This window comes from Trichosurus vulpecula, chromosome 1 (genome assembly GCF_011100635.1).
Source record: "Trichosurus vulpecula isolate mTriVul1 chromosome 1, mTriVul1.pri, whole genome shotgun sequence".
NCBI lineage: Eukaryota > Metazoa > Chordata > Mammalia > Diprotodontia > Phalangeridae > Trichosurus > Trichosurus vulpecula.
Window position 1 is genome coordinate 306,924,060 of NC_050573.1, and position 20,084 is coordinate 306,944,143.

Genomic DNA, 20,084 nt, shown 5'->3' on the forward strand with positions numbered 1-20,084 from the left:
TGTTTCCTTTTATGATTCTATTGTTAAGATCAGAATTTTAAGGTTTGAGCTGGTTTTCATAATATGAACAAGTAAATGGAGAGGTAAAATTTGAGAGGCTATGCCAACTTGTATTGAGATCTGTTTCATAAAAGATTTTAGCAAGAACATCTAAGAAATCTTTACAAGTAACTTGGAAACAGGAAAACAATTCTACTAAAGAGTTGCCCCTGAGAACAAGACATTTTCCAGATTGTCCCCAGAAAAGATGTTCCAGACACCAAACAAATGGGATGTCTGAATTCCAAGATGAAATTTGCTAATTAAATGGACACCGGATTGATGGCCATTATTGTACAAGCCTTTCATTGACAAAAAGGGGGAAAATTGAGAAAGTCAAATTGTTCTGACCTTATTTTGTAATTGATTCCGTTCTCTATCACCCCCAATACATTGTAAAACTGCCCAAACCATATTGTCTCTGAAGAAACTCAGCTGGCCTGTACTGAACTGAGTTCAGAAATTCATCCTTCCCACTAGTCACCAAATGCTATTGGTTCTTCTTTCAGTTCTCTAGGGGAAGGAAGGAAGAAAATTTTAACAATTGTGGTGACACTCATTGGTCTTGTTGTTTCCCTACCTATGCTTAGTGGTTTTGTGACTCATGCTTACAAATGAGACCATTCTGGCTGTAGCCAAAAAAGGCTCCAAATACCATGATGTAGAGCTGCCCTGGGTACCTTGCAGAAAATATTTGGAAAGGATGTATGGGTGACTTTTCAGGGGTGGGTTGTGGGGTTTCCATTGGGGAAAAGCCATAATACACAGCAAGAAGTGAAAGCCATTAACTTAAATTCTGTGGAAGATGGAAGCCTGGACATGGTTACCTGTTAAAAAAAAATCATAACTTAGATACTGAATCACAACTCAGATACTGTGACTAGTACCCAATCTTGAGTACCTTGGCATTTACCCAACAGCACTGGGTAAATACCTGGATTTCTGTGAACCAGCTTCAATGCTAAGTATAAACTAAAATATTAGCCAAAACATTAACTAAGCAGAGAAACCCAAAATATCCACCAATCCACAGTGAAGCACCCTATGGTTCCTCCTCTCTTTGTCTGATTTCTATAATTACTATGGGGATTTGGGGGTGGGGGAGGATCTTAGTGGGGATCCACTGAATCATCTGGCAGTTGTCCCAGGTTGCCCATTTCTAAGTATAAAGTTTGCTTAAATTCTTATAAATCAATCTAGAGGCTTTTGGCCTCTTCCTTTGGTATCAAACTCCACCCCCCTCCATGGTTATGGTGGAGGTACAGGGTTCCCCAGCCAGGAGAATTCTAGATCTTACAGTTTGTTATGAATTTTCCAAATGAAACTTTTCAAAGCTGTTCTACATGCTATTATAAGTTATAAATAGCCCAAAGGACTTGTCTTGGTGCAGAAACAAAAACTGGGAAACTGTACAGTAGAGGGAAGAGGAGTTTTGGAGGAAGAGACCACAATTGGCTATCATAGGGATAGGTAGCTTACATTTGATCTTTCTACCCTCTGATTTGTTGAGTGTACCCTTCTCTTGGCATGGGGCTGCAGGCCTAACAAAAAGACTGGTAGGTTAGCTAATGCAATCAGCTTCAGAACTGGGTAAATGGGTAAACTCAATGAGTCATCTTTAACTGTTTGATGTCATTGTGGCAAGAAGTCTTCAATGGGCTTACTCCAGGGATCTGTGCTTAGCTCTATAAGGTTGAGCATTTATTAGTTACTTGAAGTATAGATGGGATGCTCATCACATTGTATAGCTAACACAATGGACCACAAAGTCAAGATTCAGAAGATCTTGACAGGTTAGAGAATTGTTCTAAATAGAATAAGATGAATTGGATAGATGTCAAGTTTTGACCTTGGGTAGGGAAAAAAAAAAACCCTGCCAGCGTAGGATCTGAAGATTTGGTACTTTGAATGGGCTGCATGCTCAATATAAATTAACAGTGTGATATAACAGCTACTACTACCATCAACTGCTTAACAGTCATATAGCACTTTAAGGTTTGCAAATACTTGCCAGACATATCTCATTTGATCTTCACAATAACCCTGAGAAGTAGGTGCTATTATCCCCATTTTTCAGATGAGGAAACTGATCTGCTCAGGGTAACATAGCTAGTGAGTAATTCAGCATATGAACTCAAGTCTTCCTGATTCTAAATCCAATTCCATCTACCATGTAACCATGCCACATTTTCAGCAGATAATGCCATCCTCATGGGGAATTTGAGAATCATACCTTCTAAGAATATGGAAGGGATACTTTACCCTTATCAAACCTTATCTAGAGTATTGTGCTCAAGTCTAGGAGCAATGTTGTAGCAACAATCTTGCCAGCAGTTTCTGTGGGGGTGTAAGATCCCCCAACAACCAGCACCCAGAAAGCTGCCAAACACAGGTTCTTTGATCTGCTTTACTAAGGATTAAGGCGTCAACAATCTCAGTCGAATCAAACATACAAATATCATTCACAGTTCAGGGGGAAAAGATCAGCCTCCTGAACTTCAAGGCAAATACAAACATCAACGGACAGGCCTTGTCTGACTCAAATCACAATACATAGTTACCAGTATCAACATCTGGGTTGCAAAACTGGGGGGCAGTTTGCAGCTTACCCAGAGTCTCAACACTCCTTCCATGAGTGTGTGCCAAAAGTCAAAGGATAGCTGTCCTCAACTATATCCTGTTCAGAGCCCTGAAGGCTCTGACCTCACCCAGGCTGGGTGTGGAATAGTTCCCCATCCCCAGCATCACATCATATACAAATGACTCCCAATTGTCTCTGTGCTAAGAGATAAGACAAAAAGACCCCACTTTATCTGCCCCATTCAAACGAAGGGCAGAATCATTAAAGGCACTTGAGAAGAAAAGCAAAAAGTCCCACCTTAATTACTACTACAAATGTTGATAAGCCAAAGGGTGTGCAAAAGAAGGTGACCTTTTGCCTTCTTTGAGTTCATGTCACATGAGGAACAGATGAAGGAACTGGCTGTACGTAATCTGTAGAAGAGAAGATTCAAAAAGAACATAATATCCATCTTCCAATATTTGAAAGATCGTGATGAAGAGAACTTAGGCAGAATAAAAGAGCCTATCATGGAAACTTCCAAGAAGCCGTATCAGGACACTTTCCAATATCAAGCCAGAGCTGCTCAGAAGTAGCATGCCTACCTCAAGAGATAGTGGCTTTTATCCTTACTGGAAGTTTTTATTCAAGAAGAGACAGGGCAGATGTTATGGTGGGGGATTTCTTTTGCGTACGTATTGGACTAGAGGGCTATTAGAATCCTTTCCAACTGCAAAATTTGTGAAAATGTGATCTTGGAACAAAAAATTGACAGTTCCCTATCGGCACCCAATTACACAGTGCTCAGTAGGATCAGGAATGTGACTGTTCACAATTCCAAATTGATTACCCAAATTAAGCATCAATGATGAGGGTCTCTGGGAACGCCCTTGAACCTGGAGTACAGTCTCTGGAAATCCCCTTGAACTCTCCTTGAATCTTCCCACTTGATCTAGCTAGTTTCCACCTTGATCTTGTCAAAGTGTCTGCCCAAATCTGTTACCTTAAGCTAGCCTAGCCCTTCATTGTCTTGTTATCTCCTGGTAGCCTTCAGCTATTTCCCACCCTTAATCCATCCCATTCTCTTGGTTCCTGGAGTCTGACCTCATCCCAGTCCCACCAAGCTCCTCCTTAGACTCCTCCTGAAGACCCTCCCTAAACCCCTCCTCCCATCACACCAGGACCACCCTAGATCTCTCCTATAATCTTTGTGTATATAAATCTCATCCTGTCTCCATGAAGGTGCTCAGATTCAATCTAGCTCAGTTCGGATTGAATCTGGCCTGCTTGTGAAAACAAGCATCACAAAGGGTGTGATTTCTTAAGACAACCCAATATGACTAATCCTTAATAAACTTTGTCTTTTTCCTTGGCTGAGAAGGCTTGAGTTGAATTCTTTTGGCAGGACCCAGCATGTCAGTATTTTGGGGTCTTGAGCACCCCTCAACCCCAAACCTCATCATTTGGTTCCCACACCTTCCAAAGCATAGAGGACAAGGATGGACACCCTATCTGGAAGTGCATGCTCAAATTCTCAATTCTCTCAGCACTAAGCAATTGGGAGAACCTGCTCTCTTAAGTACCTTGGAGGGGTTTTTTGGGCCTCACCTCAGCAGGTACCAGTAGATCAGACAGCTAGGAGGTTGTCTTGTACTCAGCCTTATGCTCTCAGGTGGTTCTTGGTCCAGTGGTTATATTGACAGCCATGGACACTGTGCCTAGGCATGGCTTCTGAAGCATGAAGGATATGGACAGATGTCCCATCCAGAAGTGTATGCCAGATTCTTTCAATTCTCTTCAGCTAGAGAACTGCGAAACTCTAGCAGGTACATTCTTGTTGGTTTGTTTTGTTTTATTCTGTTTGGCTCTCTACACTTACTCCTAACTTCTCCTTTACTACGGAGGAAGGGACTTCCAGCCTAAATGCCCGAAGTGGGTCAAATCCTTTTCAATTCCTACAAATTCACCCTTGAGCTGTCTTTTGCAAAATTGGGAAAAATCTAGTTTCTCTAAAGAACTTAAAAAGAACCCCATCCTCAGAAAAAGTTGTCTTGTAGCTAGAGCTGCCCCACAAAGGGACAATAGGGGTGAACAGGATGTTTTGGATGACCCCCTTCTTACAGCCCCCAGGGCTTTGGCCCCTCCCCCCTTGGTGACCCCTGCTCAGGTCCCAGCCAAGGGTCTTGTTGAGGTACCTCTCTCTGTGGCCCCTTCCCCTGAAGGGACCCTTACTCAGGTTCTGGCCTTGAGGTCTGCCCCTACTGCAGGCCCTTCAGTGTCTACCACCATGAGTCTTGCCCCCATAGCAGTCTCTGGGGTATCTCCCCCACTGACCTCTTCCTCTCCTCAGGTGCCAGCTGACCCTTTCCCTTGCCAGTTGGATCCCCTGGCCTTGCAGTCCAATCTAGTTCAGCCGGCAACCCCCAGCCCCTCCCTCACAAGAAATGGGACTTCCTGTATCCCTCCGGAAGCCTCAGTCTCCACAGAAACTTCAAGGCTTTTTCCCCTGAGGGAAGTGCCTACCTCATCCTGTGGGATAATCAGAGGGCATGTTCCATTCTCCATTTCAGATCTCATTAGGGTTAAAGAGAAACTGGGGAGATACTCGGAAGATCCCACTAAAGTTTACTGAGGGTTTTAGGGACCTGTCCCTACAATTTGAGTTTTCTTGGGGTGAATTGCATATCCACTTTTCTATCTGTTGTACCACTGAGGAGAAAAGGAGGATCTGGGAACAAGCCCAAGAATTTGGGGATCATTTGGCTAGCAATAACTCCATAAAATATCCCCCAGGAACAGCTGCTGTTCCCACTAGTGACCCAGGATGGTATTATCAAAAGAGTGAAGATAGGGAAAAGAGAGATCATACAGTAATTTGCCTGTAGAAGGCCTAAGAATGGCATTCCAAAAGCAAATAAATTTTCAAAAGATTAGGGAAATTACTTAGGGAGAAAAGGAAAACCCTGCCTTTTTCCAAAACTGGCTAGTAGAAGCTATTAAAAACTATACAAATTTGGATCCTGATTCTATAGAAGGGGTGACCATCCTTAGCATGTATTTCATTAATCAGTCTGCCCCAGATATTAGGAGGAAACTGCAGAAATTGGCAATGGGACCTCAAACACCTCAGGTCCAATTACTGGAGATGGCCTTTAGAGTCTTTAACAATAGAGCCCTGGTTGCAACAGAGGAAAGAAAATGCGGGGAAAGAGCTACAGACAGAGAACATGCTCAATTCTTGGCTGCTGCCACGGCCGAGAAGAGACCCAGGGAGAACCCCTCCAGGGAGCCCCCTTGGAGGGAGCCCAGCAGTTTGAACCATGGAGAAACCTGCTTTCAATGCCACAAGGAGGGTCACTGGTCCAAGGAGGCCCCAAAGGAAGCCCCCAGGACTATGACAAGCATGTGACCAGGAGGGACATTGGAGGAAGGATTGTCCCCAAGGTTGGAAAAATGGTAAAGCCTCCTCCCAGTACCCTGTCCTCCAGTCTTCAAGACTCAGGAGGGGAAAGCCTGGGGCTTGGCAGTGCTCTCACTTTCTCTACCTGTCTCGGAGCTCTGAGCAAAATCAAGGCTGAAGGTATAACCACTTTATCATAGCTATGTTCTCTTGTTTTAACTAATTGCTCTGGCCCTACATGCCCCTCAACCCATCAGGTCATGGACATCAAGGATCTGTTGCTTGAATACTCCTTCCTCATGCTGTCATCTGGCCCTGCCCCCTTGTTGGGAAGGGACTGATAGTGAAATTGAGGAGCCAATTTTCTCTAGTTAAACCTTCCAGCTCCCTTTTCCCTGTTTACCAGACCTCCCCACAATCCCCCAGAAGTGTGGGAGACAGTTAAGCCAATTGTTTGGGATCAGGGAATTCCTGGGAAAAACTACTCATGCCACCCCAGCCCTTATTTGCCTCAGAGATTCTAATGTGTTCCCCAATCACCTTCAATATCTGATTAAGCCTCAGGCTTGGGAAGGACTGAAACCATTAATTGAAAAATTCCTTAAGCATAAAATCCTAGTCCCTTGTCAATCTCCATGCAACACTCCAATTCTTCGTGTAAGGAAGCCTAATGGAGAATGCCAAATGGTCCAAGATCTCAGGGCTGTTAATAAGGCTGTCATTCCTATACACTCCATAGGCCCCAACCCACATTGGGGTAACCCAACGGTTTTCCACCCTGGACCTCAAAGATGCCTTTTTCTGTATACCTCTGCACACAGACTCAAAATATGTATCAAGCCCATGTTAGCTAACATGGACAGTCTTACCCCAAGTGTTTCAAGATAACCTTCATTTATTTGGCCACACTTTGGGAAAAGTTTTATGGGATCTGAAACTAGCTGACGGTAGCTTAATTCAGTATGGGGATAATATTCTTATTTGTAGCCCCATCTGGGAGGCTTCTTTGGCTGGTGCTGCAGAAGCCCTTAACTTATTGCATACTCTAGGCTATAGGGTCTCTTTGAACAAAGTCCAGATAGCATGCCAATCCGTAAAGTACCTGGACCACAAACTAATGCCTACCTCTTGATCATTAACCTCAGAGAGGGAGAGAACAATACTGTCTATTCCTATTCTAGCCACTAAGAAACAACCTCGAACCTTTCTAGGCATGGCCGGATTTTGTAGATTCTGGATCCCTCATTTTGGTCTCATTGCTAAACCTCTTTATGACTCCACTCAAGGCCCTTACTCACTCCTTCTACAGTGGGGCCCTGACAAGACTAAAGTTTGAGACTTTGAAAACTAAATTGACCATCACTCCAGCATTAGCTCTATGTAATCTAGAAAAACCTTTCACTCAGTATGTTGATGAAAGAAGAGGGGACAGGCTTTGGGAATCCTAACCAGCCCTTAGGACCTGACCCCAAGCCAGTTGCCTATTTTTCAAAACAATTGGACTCCATGACTGCTACAGCCGTTCCAATTGAGGAAGCTTCTAAAGACTGGTCTACCAGAGGTTTAGAAGTTCTGAATCCCCATCGAGTTCAGAGCATACTAGAAGCAGAAAGCCACCAGTGGCTGGCTAGCCACAGGCTCACCAAATATCAAGCATTCTGGAGATTATAATCCAAGTATTTCATGGATTCTACCTGTGTGCCTATTAGGTATGCATAAAACAGCACATGCTAGCCTTCCTGAAGTGTGTAAAAGATTATAGAAGGTAATTTAGGCCATCAGCAGATATTAATGGGGGCTTAGAAACAGAGAAAGGACAGGAAGACAAAACTAAGTTTCTCTACCAGCCTCCAACTGCCAGGGTAGAAATCTTTCTAGCAACTATGTGGTCAAAGGTGTTGAAAATTAATCATAATCTTATGAAACCCAATATTTGGGGCTAAGAGGAAACTTTTCATGTTTTTGTTTATATTCATCTAAAATTTACTCATTATCTCCGAGGTTAGAAAAGTTGCTCACATCTTCTTCAAGGTTAGCAGTTAGAATGAAAACACCCAAGTGGTTGACCTACCTTCTTTGGGGGGCACAAATGAGCCACAGGGAGATGTATTATTAGAAACTAAATGGAAGTTTAGACACAGGCTATTCTCAGCTATACAAGGCATCACTGAAACATGGTACTCTGTAACACCATTGGGCTGGTTCAAGTCTGGTATGGGACAAGGGGCTTATGATAGAGGGGAGCCAGTTGTCCCCATCAATAGCATAAATCTAACACATATAGCCCTCACCCACCTTCTAAGCCTCTAAAAATGATGTTGGCTCCTTGAAGCCATATCTTCATTCTAGATTCTACCAGTTTCACTCCAGAAGTCTAACCAGCCCTGTCCTCAAAAATGGAGGCCCAGATCCCAGGAAGACCTTCAGTTCCTGGTAGAGGCAAGGCTCATGAGGGCCTGTATTGGTATTTAAAAAGTGGGGATTCAAACAATGGAGACATATTCAGGCACTTAAGATGAAAACAGACCTATTTGGTGAAGACAAAGATCATGAAAATCCCCCCAAAATAGGTGGTAATTTTTGAAAACATCCACTATGGCATAAGAACAAAAGAGGTGGTTTGAGTAAGTGTCATTGAATGACACCATCAACTTTCCTCAGTCCTTCAGATGAGGCACAGAAGATAGTTACCCCAAATGTTCATTTAGAAAAAGTAAACTACAGGCAGAATAATTTTTTGTTAATTTTATACAAATTGTATTTTAAAAAGTAGGTTTTACTCTTCTGTTTAAAAAGGTGGTCTTGGAAAAAAAAAGACTCCAACCAAGGCAAGCTTCTAGGAAATAAGGAAGACTAGAACTGTTATCAGAAGCCTCAGATGTCTTATCTCATGGGCTGAGTTATACCCGTATATCTGTGCCAAAATGTAAGCCCCTGGGAAAGGCAGTGAGAGACTCCTGTGTTTGTAGTTCTCCTCTACTCAGAGTTAGAGGCTGTGTATAAGTTTCACATCTTTCATTGTTTGTGTTGGGAACAAATGGCAGAGTAGCAGCATGCAGTATAGCCCAGCTCTTCTAACACCTCATCTACAAAGGTCTAGAAAGTATACCAGACCAAGTCCAGATGAGGAAATTCAAGAAAAATATCACAGTGCATTTTTTTTTTTAGCAGAGGTTGGCTTAGGATGATAGCAAGGTCTGTAGAAATTGGGGAAAAGGATCTGGCCAGGAACATGATACATGAGTAGAATTCTAGCACTCAGTGATGAAAAGACAAGGATATGCACTGGGGTACAAACAAGGTCCAAGACCCACACAGGGGCACTATGACCTTATACAGGTTATGGAAACAGGCACTAACTGGCATCTGTCACTCGTTATACATCTGTGGGTCACAGATTCAAGGTGGAAAAAGGAATAGATCTGCACCTAGAGGTGGTATAAAGGACAGGCCACAGACCAAAGGTCAGTCATCTGATCTGGCCTAAAATCATCTAGGACTTTCCCCACCATGTCACATGCCTATACTTGTGTCCTTTCGATCTTAGGGCAGATTTGAGACCCTCAGGTCCCAAACTTCTGAATAGGCCTGATCACACTTGCCTCACAGAAAGGCTCCAAAGCTTTACAGAGAGGACCCTTCATGGCCTCCTAATTCCAATCTCATTTGGACATGTACGAAACTCCCAGAGAGGGAAAATGACTTTCCTTAGGCCACACAACTAGAAAAATAAATAAATAGATGCAGACTCTGTATCTATTGCCAACTTCATCGAGCTGTTTTTCTACTTTTTAATATTTCCCAAGAACCAATTTTTGGGTGGAGTGGAAGGCAGAGCCACCCGAAGACAAGAGGCACATTCTGGGTGTGAAGAGGCTCGGTTCAATCTTATCACCTGCTCGGACTGTCTTGCTTCCTGTCTTCTCATTTCTTAGCCTGGAAATTATTTAAGGAGCCAAGTCAAAAAAGCATATGGCCCAAGAAACTCAACATATTAAGTTTAGAAGAAAAACTGCCAGCTTTCTAACTAGCAAGAGAAGAGGAAGGGTCAAGCCATTTGTTTAGTTCTCCATGAAATTCTAATTGGAGACTGCTTGACTGACGAAGGGAGAGTACCCTGAAGTTTTCCTTGGCAGGCAGGGCTATACCCACTTCTGAGTGTTATTAGATAACTGGCAACAAGGACATCCTGGTGTTTTTCAGTCCAATGGTAAAACTTCCCCCTTTTTCCACGTCACCTTCTTTGGAAGCTAACCTTGGAATCAAGAGGACTGGATATACGAGGTTGACACAATTCTCTATATATGGTCGTAATCATTTTTATAACTGGAAAGTATTCAGTTGCAGCACCTCCAATATGTTATATCACAATAAGTTACAAAGGATGGAAACCAACTGTGTTTGTAAATCCTAAGTCCGAATTCTGAGGCCTAAGAACTACATTTTTCTTTTAACCCCTAGTTCTTAGCAGTGCCTTGGACATAGTAAACACTTAAAGCATTGAATTGTCAAATGGAAAAAAAGAACGATTAACCAAGACTATTATACAGATATATCCTCTCCAAATTTATCATTAAGCCGTGTGGGGTTTTTTGTCAGTAGTGATGAGTGGAATGCTGAAATAGTGAAGCCCCCTCAGTATAGGATAAGACCTCACCTCTCCAACCATCCACCCCTACCCTGCACCCCTTCTATATTTTTAGAAACTGCTCTGCTGAGAAAGTAGAGATAAGAAATTACATCAGGGGACAGATACCTGAAAGGTCCTGTTTATCTAGCTTTTACTCCCTTTTGGCTGAATACCAGTCTCTGGTCTCATGCCTGTCTTTTTGTTCTTTGTTCTCTGTTGCTGGGAAAACATTTGGCATTTTAGAATGTGAGCTCCAAACCCAGTCAATGGGAAGAGGAGCCAGTAGGGGGTGGGGGAAACCCTGCATTAGGGTCTATGTAGTAACTTGCTTTGAGCTGTGTGCAACACACACACACACACACACACACACACACACTTGCTGGCATCATCTTGGGCCATGCTAGAGTGTGTCCTTTCTCATGAGAAAGTAATAAACTCCTTTTTGCTTTTTTTCAAGAACAGTCTCTATTTTTAATGTGAGTAGTGGTCTCAGGCCCATGCAGTGAGAAGTGTTGGAAAGCATAGCTCAGAATTATAAATTCAAGAAAAAAGGTTTTTGGAAGATATAGAAGTCTCAGTTATAGATCACTACTGATGTTGAGTACGTTGGAAAAACCCCTGACGTTGGGGGAGATCAAAGGTGAAAAGGGCATGGCAAAGGATGAGATAGAGAGGCTGATTATGGCATTACCACCACCACAGAAGTGGTTGAAGCTTCATCACTATCTGATTGCCCATTTGGCACAAACTGAACTGGAGGCAGTAGCCAGGGCTTGTGAGTTAGGAAGGGGGAAAAGGATTAATATCTATTCCAATATGCATTTGGGTTGGCATATGACTTTGTGATGTTATGGAAATATCAGGGCTTCCTCACCTCCTCAGGACAGCCCATCAAGAATCAGAAACAGGTTTCTCATCTATTAGATTGTTTACTATTGTAGCAACAATTAAAATTCCAGGGTACAGCCAAGAAAACAGCACCCATGATGGTGGAAATGACTTAGCTGACCAAGCAGCTAAAACAAAAGCTTTAACTCCCCTGATACCTGAGGGGCCAAGCTCCCGTAGCACTGGTCCCTGTGGAACTTATACTTTGCCCCATTAAGTATAGACTTATGAGCATTTTCATCTCACCCTGAAGGCCTGTCTAAGCATCTAAGCCTAACAAAGAAATGGCTACAGTCCAGAAAAGGATGCTCCTTACAAAGCAGGAGAAACTACAAAAGAAGGATGTAGACTTGATAAGACTACAAGGACCATAGATTAGCCCAAACAATTTATCCCTTCCTATGATGGAACAACCTTCATTCATTCAGCCATGGGGACCCAACAAACTAGTAGAATTTGTCCTAAAATATTGGTGGGGGAGTTTTCACCTGGGCTGCCATCACTGCCTGCCAGATATGCTCCATCTGCCTCAAGCACAATGCATCCTAGCCTCTGAAGCCAGCTTGTGAGCAGTTTCCTCTCACCGAGGCACCCTTTGAAACCTGACAGATCAACTTCATTCAGTTTCCACCTGCCCATAGTTACAAATATGCTTTATGCTGCTACTGTGCTTCCTGTGCTCCTATTGTGCTTCCAGTAGGAACGGAAACTTTGACAGCAGGTGATCAGTAGAAAAGAGAATTCTTCAGATACTTCAGTTGACATGAGCAGTCAGGTTAGTGCAACATTAACCACTGGCTCTGAACCCCCCCCAGAAGGATGAATTAGATGCAAATGTCAATATAGAAACTGCCATCTCTGAAGAGGACTTCAGATCTTCACAAGTTTTAGGTACAGGTGTTGAAATTGACTATTTGGAACAATTTGGTACTTCTTCATTTAAGGATTCTGCCTTGAGAAAACCAGTCCTTATCTTAAATTTGACCCATTCCTGAAAGAGAGCCTCAATAAACAGACTCCTGTAACTATTTAAATAACAAACAGCCTTGTAGACATAAACAAGCAATCAGGAAAACCAACATGATGCAAAACTTGATGAATTTGACTTCTTAGGAACACTTATTATTCCTGCAATAGCACCTCCTCCTCCTGATGGACTGGAATGTATGGGTGTTCCTGTGACAGCCACAGATTTGTCTGTTTTGGTAGCCATTACAGATGTATTGAAGTATAGCCAGAAAGACAGGCATGTGGCTATAGAAAAAGTCAAATGAGAAGTTAAAGAACAAATGAAAATTCAAGAATTAGATGACAAATATGAAAAACTCCATATGGAATATTTAGCAATGGGGAAAATTGTGGAAGAATATAAAGGGATAATAACTCAGCTGATGGCGGATGCTCAGAAGCAGAAGGCAGCTGCAGGGGATGAAATCCAGTCTATCATCAAAAAAACAAAAACAAAAACAGACAATCTCAGCAGACCTGAACTCCACAGAAAAATCTTTGTCTGACCTCTTCAAATGACTAGAAAAACAGAAGGAGGTTTTAGAAGGATATGGAAAGAATGAAGAAGCATTGAAGAAATGTGTTGAAGATTATCTAGTAAGAATTGAAAAGGATGGAAACAGCATCTTACCAGAGCTCTCACAAGGTCTGTCAGATTCCTATAAAAAAGTGAATTTGAGCAGATTTGAGAGAGTTAGAAACCGCGAGCAGTCTGAGTGGGGCAAATTTCCCAGCTGGGAGAGTCTGAAAGGCCGAAGGCACGAATCTGTAGGCTTGGAGAGTGCTGGGCATGTGGAGCTGCTCCAGACCAAAGTGGAAGCAGCCAGCCAGGAAACCCACATGGGAGACAGGCTGGGAGAAAGCTGGGCGCCCGAAACCGGTGGAGATCCCCAGGCCTCCCAACACAGGATGGCAGTCTGTGGAAGTGACTGGTCGTGAAACATCAACTTCTGAGGCTTGCAGCCCAAAGGTATGAAACGCAGCTTCTTGAACTTGTGGGAGACATAATGGCCAGATAAACGGCTCTAATCCCTCCCCCTCCTCACGCAGAGAATTCCTCGGAGAAAAAAAAGAACGCTGGAACAGAGGAGATAGAAGTGGAACTTCAGTGGCCAAATAGTAGAAGTTCATTAGTCCCAGAGGGGCAGAGCCGGTAGGGGTCAACACCAGGAGCCCAGACGTAATCTTGCTCCCCTAGGGGAAGTATCCACACCAGCTCAAACAATAAAGAGCTGAGACCATTGCTGAAGAGCAGTGCTGGAGAGCACCCCTAGGGAAAGAGACATCAGGGAGCCAGACCCCTCCCCCACACCTCAGGAAACTGAAGGCTATAATTCACAAACACAACAACTAGACTCACAATCCCCAGAGTAAGAAAGCTGGGACAGAGAGCCCTGAGCCCCAAAGGAAGATATTTGTTGTAAAGTCAGGAAAAGGCTAACCAACATGAACACAAAAAAACTGAGGACCATTGATTCTTTTTATGGAGACAGGCATGATCAAAATACCAATTTGGAAGAGAACAGCAATGACACTATAGATACCTCTGATACCTCAAAAGGTAATGTCAACTGGTCTCCAGCCCAAAAAGCATTGCTGGAAGAGCTAAAGGAGGATTTTAAAAACCAAATTAGGGAGCTAAAATATGGAAAAAAATCCACTGATGAAATCAAGTCCCTAAAGAATAAGATTGGTGAAATGGCTACAGAGATTCAGAATCTAAATAGAGAAAATGATACCCTGAGAGGTAAAATCAACCAATTGGAAAAGGAGACTCAAAAGCAAAATGAAGACACTAATTCATTAAAAATTAGAGTTGAGCAAGCAGAAGCTAATGAATCTATGAGGCACCAAGAAGTAGTAAAACAAAATGTAAAGAATGAAAAAAATAGAAAAAAATGTGAAATATCTGATTGGGAAAACAACTGACCTGAAAATAGATTCAGGAGAGACAATTTAAGAATTTAAGAGACAATTTAAGAATTTCCGGTCTACTGGAAATCCACAATAGAAAAAAAGAGCCTTGACAGTATCGAAGAAATTGTCAAAGACAAGTGCCCAGAGGTCCTAGAACCAGAGGGCAAAATAGTCATTGAAAGAATTCACCGATAACCCCCTGAAAGAGATCTCAGACTGAAAACACCAAGAAACATTATAGCCAAATTTCAGAACTACAGAGTCAAGGAGAAAATACTGCCAGCAGCCAAAAAGAAACAATTCAAATATTGTGGAACTACAGTCAGGATCATGCAGGATCTCTCAGCTTCCACATTAAAAGACAGGAGAAATTGGAATATGATATTCCAAAGGGCAAAGGAGCTGGGACTACAACCAAGGATCAACTACCCAGCAAAACTAAGCATAATTTTTCAGGCAAGGAGATGGACATTCAACGAAATAAGGGAATTCCAGACCTTCCTGATGAAAAGGCCAGAACTCAATGGAAAATTTGATCACCAAATACAAAACTCAAGAGAGACATAAAAAAGGTAAACGGGGAAAACCCCCACAAACCTTATTAATTAATAAGAGCAAAATTATATGCATCTTTATATAGGATTATATCATCTTATGTATGTCTTATACATATATGTCCATCTTGAGAATAGTACAGCTATTATGACAATTGAAAGGGATACACATAGATTGTGAATGCCTGTATAAAATAACTGATATAAGGATAAAAAACATAAGTAAGAGATGTAAAGGGAGGGCTATGAGAGGAGAGGTAAGGAGATAGTAGAAAAGGGTACATTACACCAAATGAAGTGACACAAAAACATATTATAGTAGAGGGAAAGAAGGGAGGGGAGAAGAGCAGTATTTGAGCTTTACTGTCATCTGATCTGGTTCAAGAAGGGAATAACATACCCTGATAAGTATAGAATTCTAACTTGTCTTACAGGAAGTAGGAAGGGAAGGGGGGAATAAAGGGAGGGGGGTAGTCAGAGGGGAGGGGAGATGTAGCAAGTGGGAAATGGTAAGATAAAGGAGGGGAATAAAGAGGGAGGGTAAACCGAGGAAGGCGGCGGTCAAAAGCAAAACTTTGTTGAGAGGGGAAGGGGAAAGGGAGAAATAAAAGCATAAACAGGGGGAAATAGGATGGAGAAAAAGACACAGATAGAAATCATAACTGTGAAAGTGAATGGGATGAACTCTCCCATAAAACCAAAGCAGATAGCAGAATGGATTAAAAACCATAATCCTACAGTAAGAATTGAAAAGGAAGAGCGGAGGTACCAAGCCCTGAAGCCTCATGCAGAAGGGAAGTTAAACCTAGCAAATGAAGAAATTGCCCAGGTTCACAGCAAAGCAAAAGCTGAGACTCTGCTTTACAAGCAAATTTACGAAAGGAACAAATGAGTCCAGTCACTAGAGCAAAGTCTGGAACAAAAAACTAAAGAAAACGATGAACAAAAATCTGTTATAACTTGATTTCAAAGATGGAAAAGATCTGACCTAGGAATTTTGAATTGTGGTAAATTGTGGAAGCATAGCAGCCAAAAGCTCCCTCCTGCAAGACTGTACTGGGTTGGCTCAGAAAATATCAGAGACTCACCAATTTGTCTCACAGTCTCGATTCTTTAAAAATTCCAACTGAGACTGGGGTTCCTGATCCAACCCAGTGACTGAGTTTACTGGAAACACCACCTCCAAAAATACTTCTTGGAGCGGTGGTGGAAAGGTCCCCTTGAAGTCTTGTTCAATACCAACTGCTGCCAAACTCTGGGGAGTAGAGGCCTAGATCCACCTATCACATCTCAAAAGGCAGTACTGCCCACCTGGACTGTGGAACCTACTGGTGACCTGACCTTGAAAATAAGACAGTCTGAATCAGCCAACATCTGAGGCAGAAAGGTGTTCCCAAGACCCCCAAGCCAAGGAGCAAACAGTAGATGCAGACCATTGACCCAAGAAACCAGATGTGGGCTGAGGTTTGCAATTACTCACTTTATAAACTAAGTCTTTTCTTTTTCCTTGCTACCACCCTCAGAGTGCTGTGGAAATAGTAATTTCTAGCTTCTTATTTTTATGGGTTTCTTCCTTTCATATTTTCGCTGTTATCTTAAACTTGCATGGTTTATGATATTTATTCTAGTTCTAGTCCCCTCATTCTGGGCGACAGGTATGGGTACCTTACTCCTGCTGGACTAGCCCAACATAATACTTCTCTAAAACATTTAACTGGGAGTGCTATTCATGGTCACACCCCCTTGAAGCTTTGGCCCCTGCCCCTGCCCCAGCCCCTATTAGCATCCTGGATCATGACCCTGATGGGAGGATTCTACCTTACTGCCCCTTCTGAGACAGCACAGTCCAAAAACCCCTGCACCTCCCCAGGTTGAGAAGCCAACCAACTCCAGTCTGCTCCACAGAGCAGCAGCTTTTGTAAAGGGAGCAGCTCATATCCCTTACTTTCACCTCAATCCCTATTCTTGTGACACTACCAGAGTCACAAAATCACTAAAATAACCTGGAAACACATCTGCCCATGGGGGAAAAGGAGAACTTTAACCGACAAATAGACAACTTAAGCACAGATTTTAGAGCCCCTAACAACACATCAGACCCTTACCTGCAGGGTCCATTACACTCAGGGGTCTCTCTCTAGAAATAGGCTGCACTCTGCATTTTGGGCACAAGTGGCAATACAGGCCCCCACTTGGGATAATTAAACACTGTGCAATGTAATTCTACCTTTATCTTGAACTCCTCATGGTTTGCTTCCCTAAATGCCTCACTTGATTCTTCTGACTGGCTGCCGCCACAGATGGACTGCGGCATCTTATAAACACTACAAATGCACCCTGTAACAAGTGGAGGGTGGGAGCCTGCCCTGACAAGTTAGGCATTAGACCCCTGACCTTAGTCCCAGATAAAGGCAACTGTAAAGCTATCCATTCTTTCTCCAGGATAGCGTGAGAATCCCAGAATGGCCTCTTGTTCTACATACTCGTGCCTGGAGGCACTCTATTCCAAGAGTTTTACTAACTCAGTTTGGGATTCACCTTCTAATATTTGTACCTTTGTGTTGAGCTGCCCCCTTCCACGGGGATATTCTTTTCACGTGGCTCTGTTCTAGAACAGTCTTCCTCTTGTAAGAAAAGATAATATGATATCTGGTTTTAGCTCCCACAGAAGCTATCCACATAGCTGAGTTAAAGTTTACTTACCAAGACAACGGCCATCTGGGGGTTGGGGAGGCTAGAGAGGCTAAACCAGTTGAACCAGTTCAAGTTCAGGTCCTGGTGAAGTGTCCAGGTCTATTAATATGCACATGTTAAAGAGGAAAGGTAGGGAAATAAAGAATGAAGACTAATCCTAACTCAGACAAGGAAGATAGAACTAATTAACTTCACTTTTTTTTTCCTGTATCCTTACTATCCTACCTATGTAAACTGTATAACTTAAGAAAAAATGTGTAAAAAAGTAAAGAATGTAAACTAACCATAACTCAAAACAGGGGTGGAAGAGCCGGTTACCCTCACTCTTGCTTCTATGTCAGTGTGAGTGTTTCTAGTGAGCACTGCACCTGCTCTCTCAGAGTGTAATAAATGCCGTTCTCTGCCCACTCTGGTCGTGAATTCTTTGTGTGAGAATAGGCAAATCACATGGATCTTCCTAAGGTTATACTACCAGGAAAACAATGAGCCGCAGAAGCACATATGGTACTTACTTCCTGACCCTGCCTTGGGGAGTCCAGTGATCCCCACAGTGGTGTTAAGGGGACTACCACTTGGGACTTCCTCAGGGAACCCTGTGGTCTGAACAGCCTTCTTAAGGGGCCATCACTTCGGCCTTCCTCAGGGTATAATTCCTAGGAAGCCCTGTCATCCCCCTAGTTAGAAGGGGGGCTACCACTTGGTCTTCCTGAGAGTCCTGCAGTCTGCATGGCCTTCCTTAGGGGTTATCACTGAGGTCTTTCTCAGGGTCCAACCCTAGGAAGTCCTGTGATCCCCACAACCATTCTAGGGGGCCATCACATGGTTCTTCCTCAGGGTCTGACCCTGTCTAGGGAGGTCCTGTGATCCCCACAGTTAGAAGGGGTGCTACCACCTGGTCTTCAGAGCCCTGTGGCTCTTCCTTAGGTTCTTTCTCAGTGATTTGGCCCTGCCCAGGAAGTCCAGTGATCCCCAAAACCACGTTTCTCACACTCTTCTGGGAAGGCCTCCGTACCTTGGTCTATACTATGCCCAAATTGTCCCAATTTCCAGGGAACCACTCTATTGAATTTCCTCTCCCAGTTAAAATTGTCCCTTCACCAGCAGCAGAGGCTTGCTTTCCTACCCATTGCAACCCCATTGGCAGCCACTGGATCCCTGACTGACACCACAACTACTTTTGGCACTCTGTACCCATCTTCTGGGAACCTCTCAGCAAAGTTAGCTACAGGCCTGGAGCACACTGGAAAGCTTGTCACCAGCTTCCAAGTGCAGGCTGATTCACTTGCCCTCATAGCCTTGCAAAATTGCCAGATTCCGGACACCTTAATTGCCTAGCAGGGAGGGGTCTATGCTGCTATTGGAGAAGAATGTTTCTATGTCAGTCATCTCAAATAGAGGAGGACCTTAATGCTCTAAACAGACAAGCAGAAGATTAATGGAACAGGGGCCAAAACATTCTGAAGCAAGTCTCCCTCTCACTTTCCTTTTAACCTATTCTCCTGGTTGCCCAAAAACCTTGGCAGCACTTTCCATTCTGCCCTCTCTGGTCTGATGTTTCTCTTCCTTATCTGCCTTGACATCTCTCAGCATTTGTCTTGTACCTCACCAATTCATTTTGGCCTTATAAACTATGTTTCAGGTGGATGTTTCCCCCTGTCTACCGGGCCAGCCCAGCCTTTGACAGAAACTTAGGTATGTAGGGATTTATGATCCTCATGTTAATCGATATATGTATAATGATTATACTATCTAGATATTTTAGAACTCCCATTTTCCCCAGAAGATTCTGACTTGGGAGTCAGAGACACACTGCAGCTTGAAATGATCAATCAAGAACTAGACACACTCATAATTCCTGCATTCCACTCCTTTTAAACATTAAGTGAACCATTGGGGGGGGGGGGGGTGGAACCAAGATGGTGGAGTGAAAGCAGGGACTCACCTGAGCTCTCCCACAAATTCCTTCAGATATCCCTAAAAAGTGAATCTGAACAAATTTTAGAGTGGCAGAATCCACTGGGAGAGAGAGAATGTAGCAATTCCTAGCCCACGATAACGCAGAAGGATCTGTTGCACCCGGCTGGGAGAGCTCAAAGCACACAAGACATAGAGTGGGAGTGGGCCGTGGTGGACTGAATCACCATTGGCAGTGACAATTCCCAAACCTCTCAGCACAGGATGGGGGTCTCTTGGAGGTGAATGAGAGAGAAGCACGGGCCCGTGTCAACAGCTACTCCTGGGGCTATCAGCCCACAGACTAAATATTTGAAAGTGACCCACTTGAACTTTTGGGAGTCACGATGGCAGAGTAAACTGTAAGTGCTCTCATCCCCCCCTTGTTGACCTTGAAAAACAGAATTTTGTCCCAGGAAAAATCATGGAATAGTGGAGCCA

General features: G+C 43.3%; 1 pseudogene; it reads left to right on the forward strand.

Annotated features, from left to right (window-relative positions):
* Positions 1-19,025, forward strand: part of LOC118837484 — a 52,359-nt pseudogene extending 33,334 nt beyond the window's left edge.
* The last annotated feature ends 1,059 nt before the right edge of the window (positions 19,026-20,084 follow it).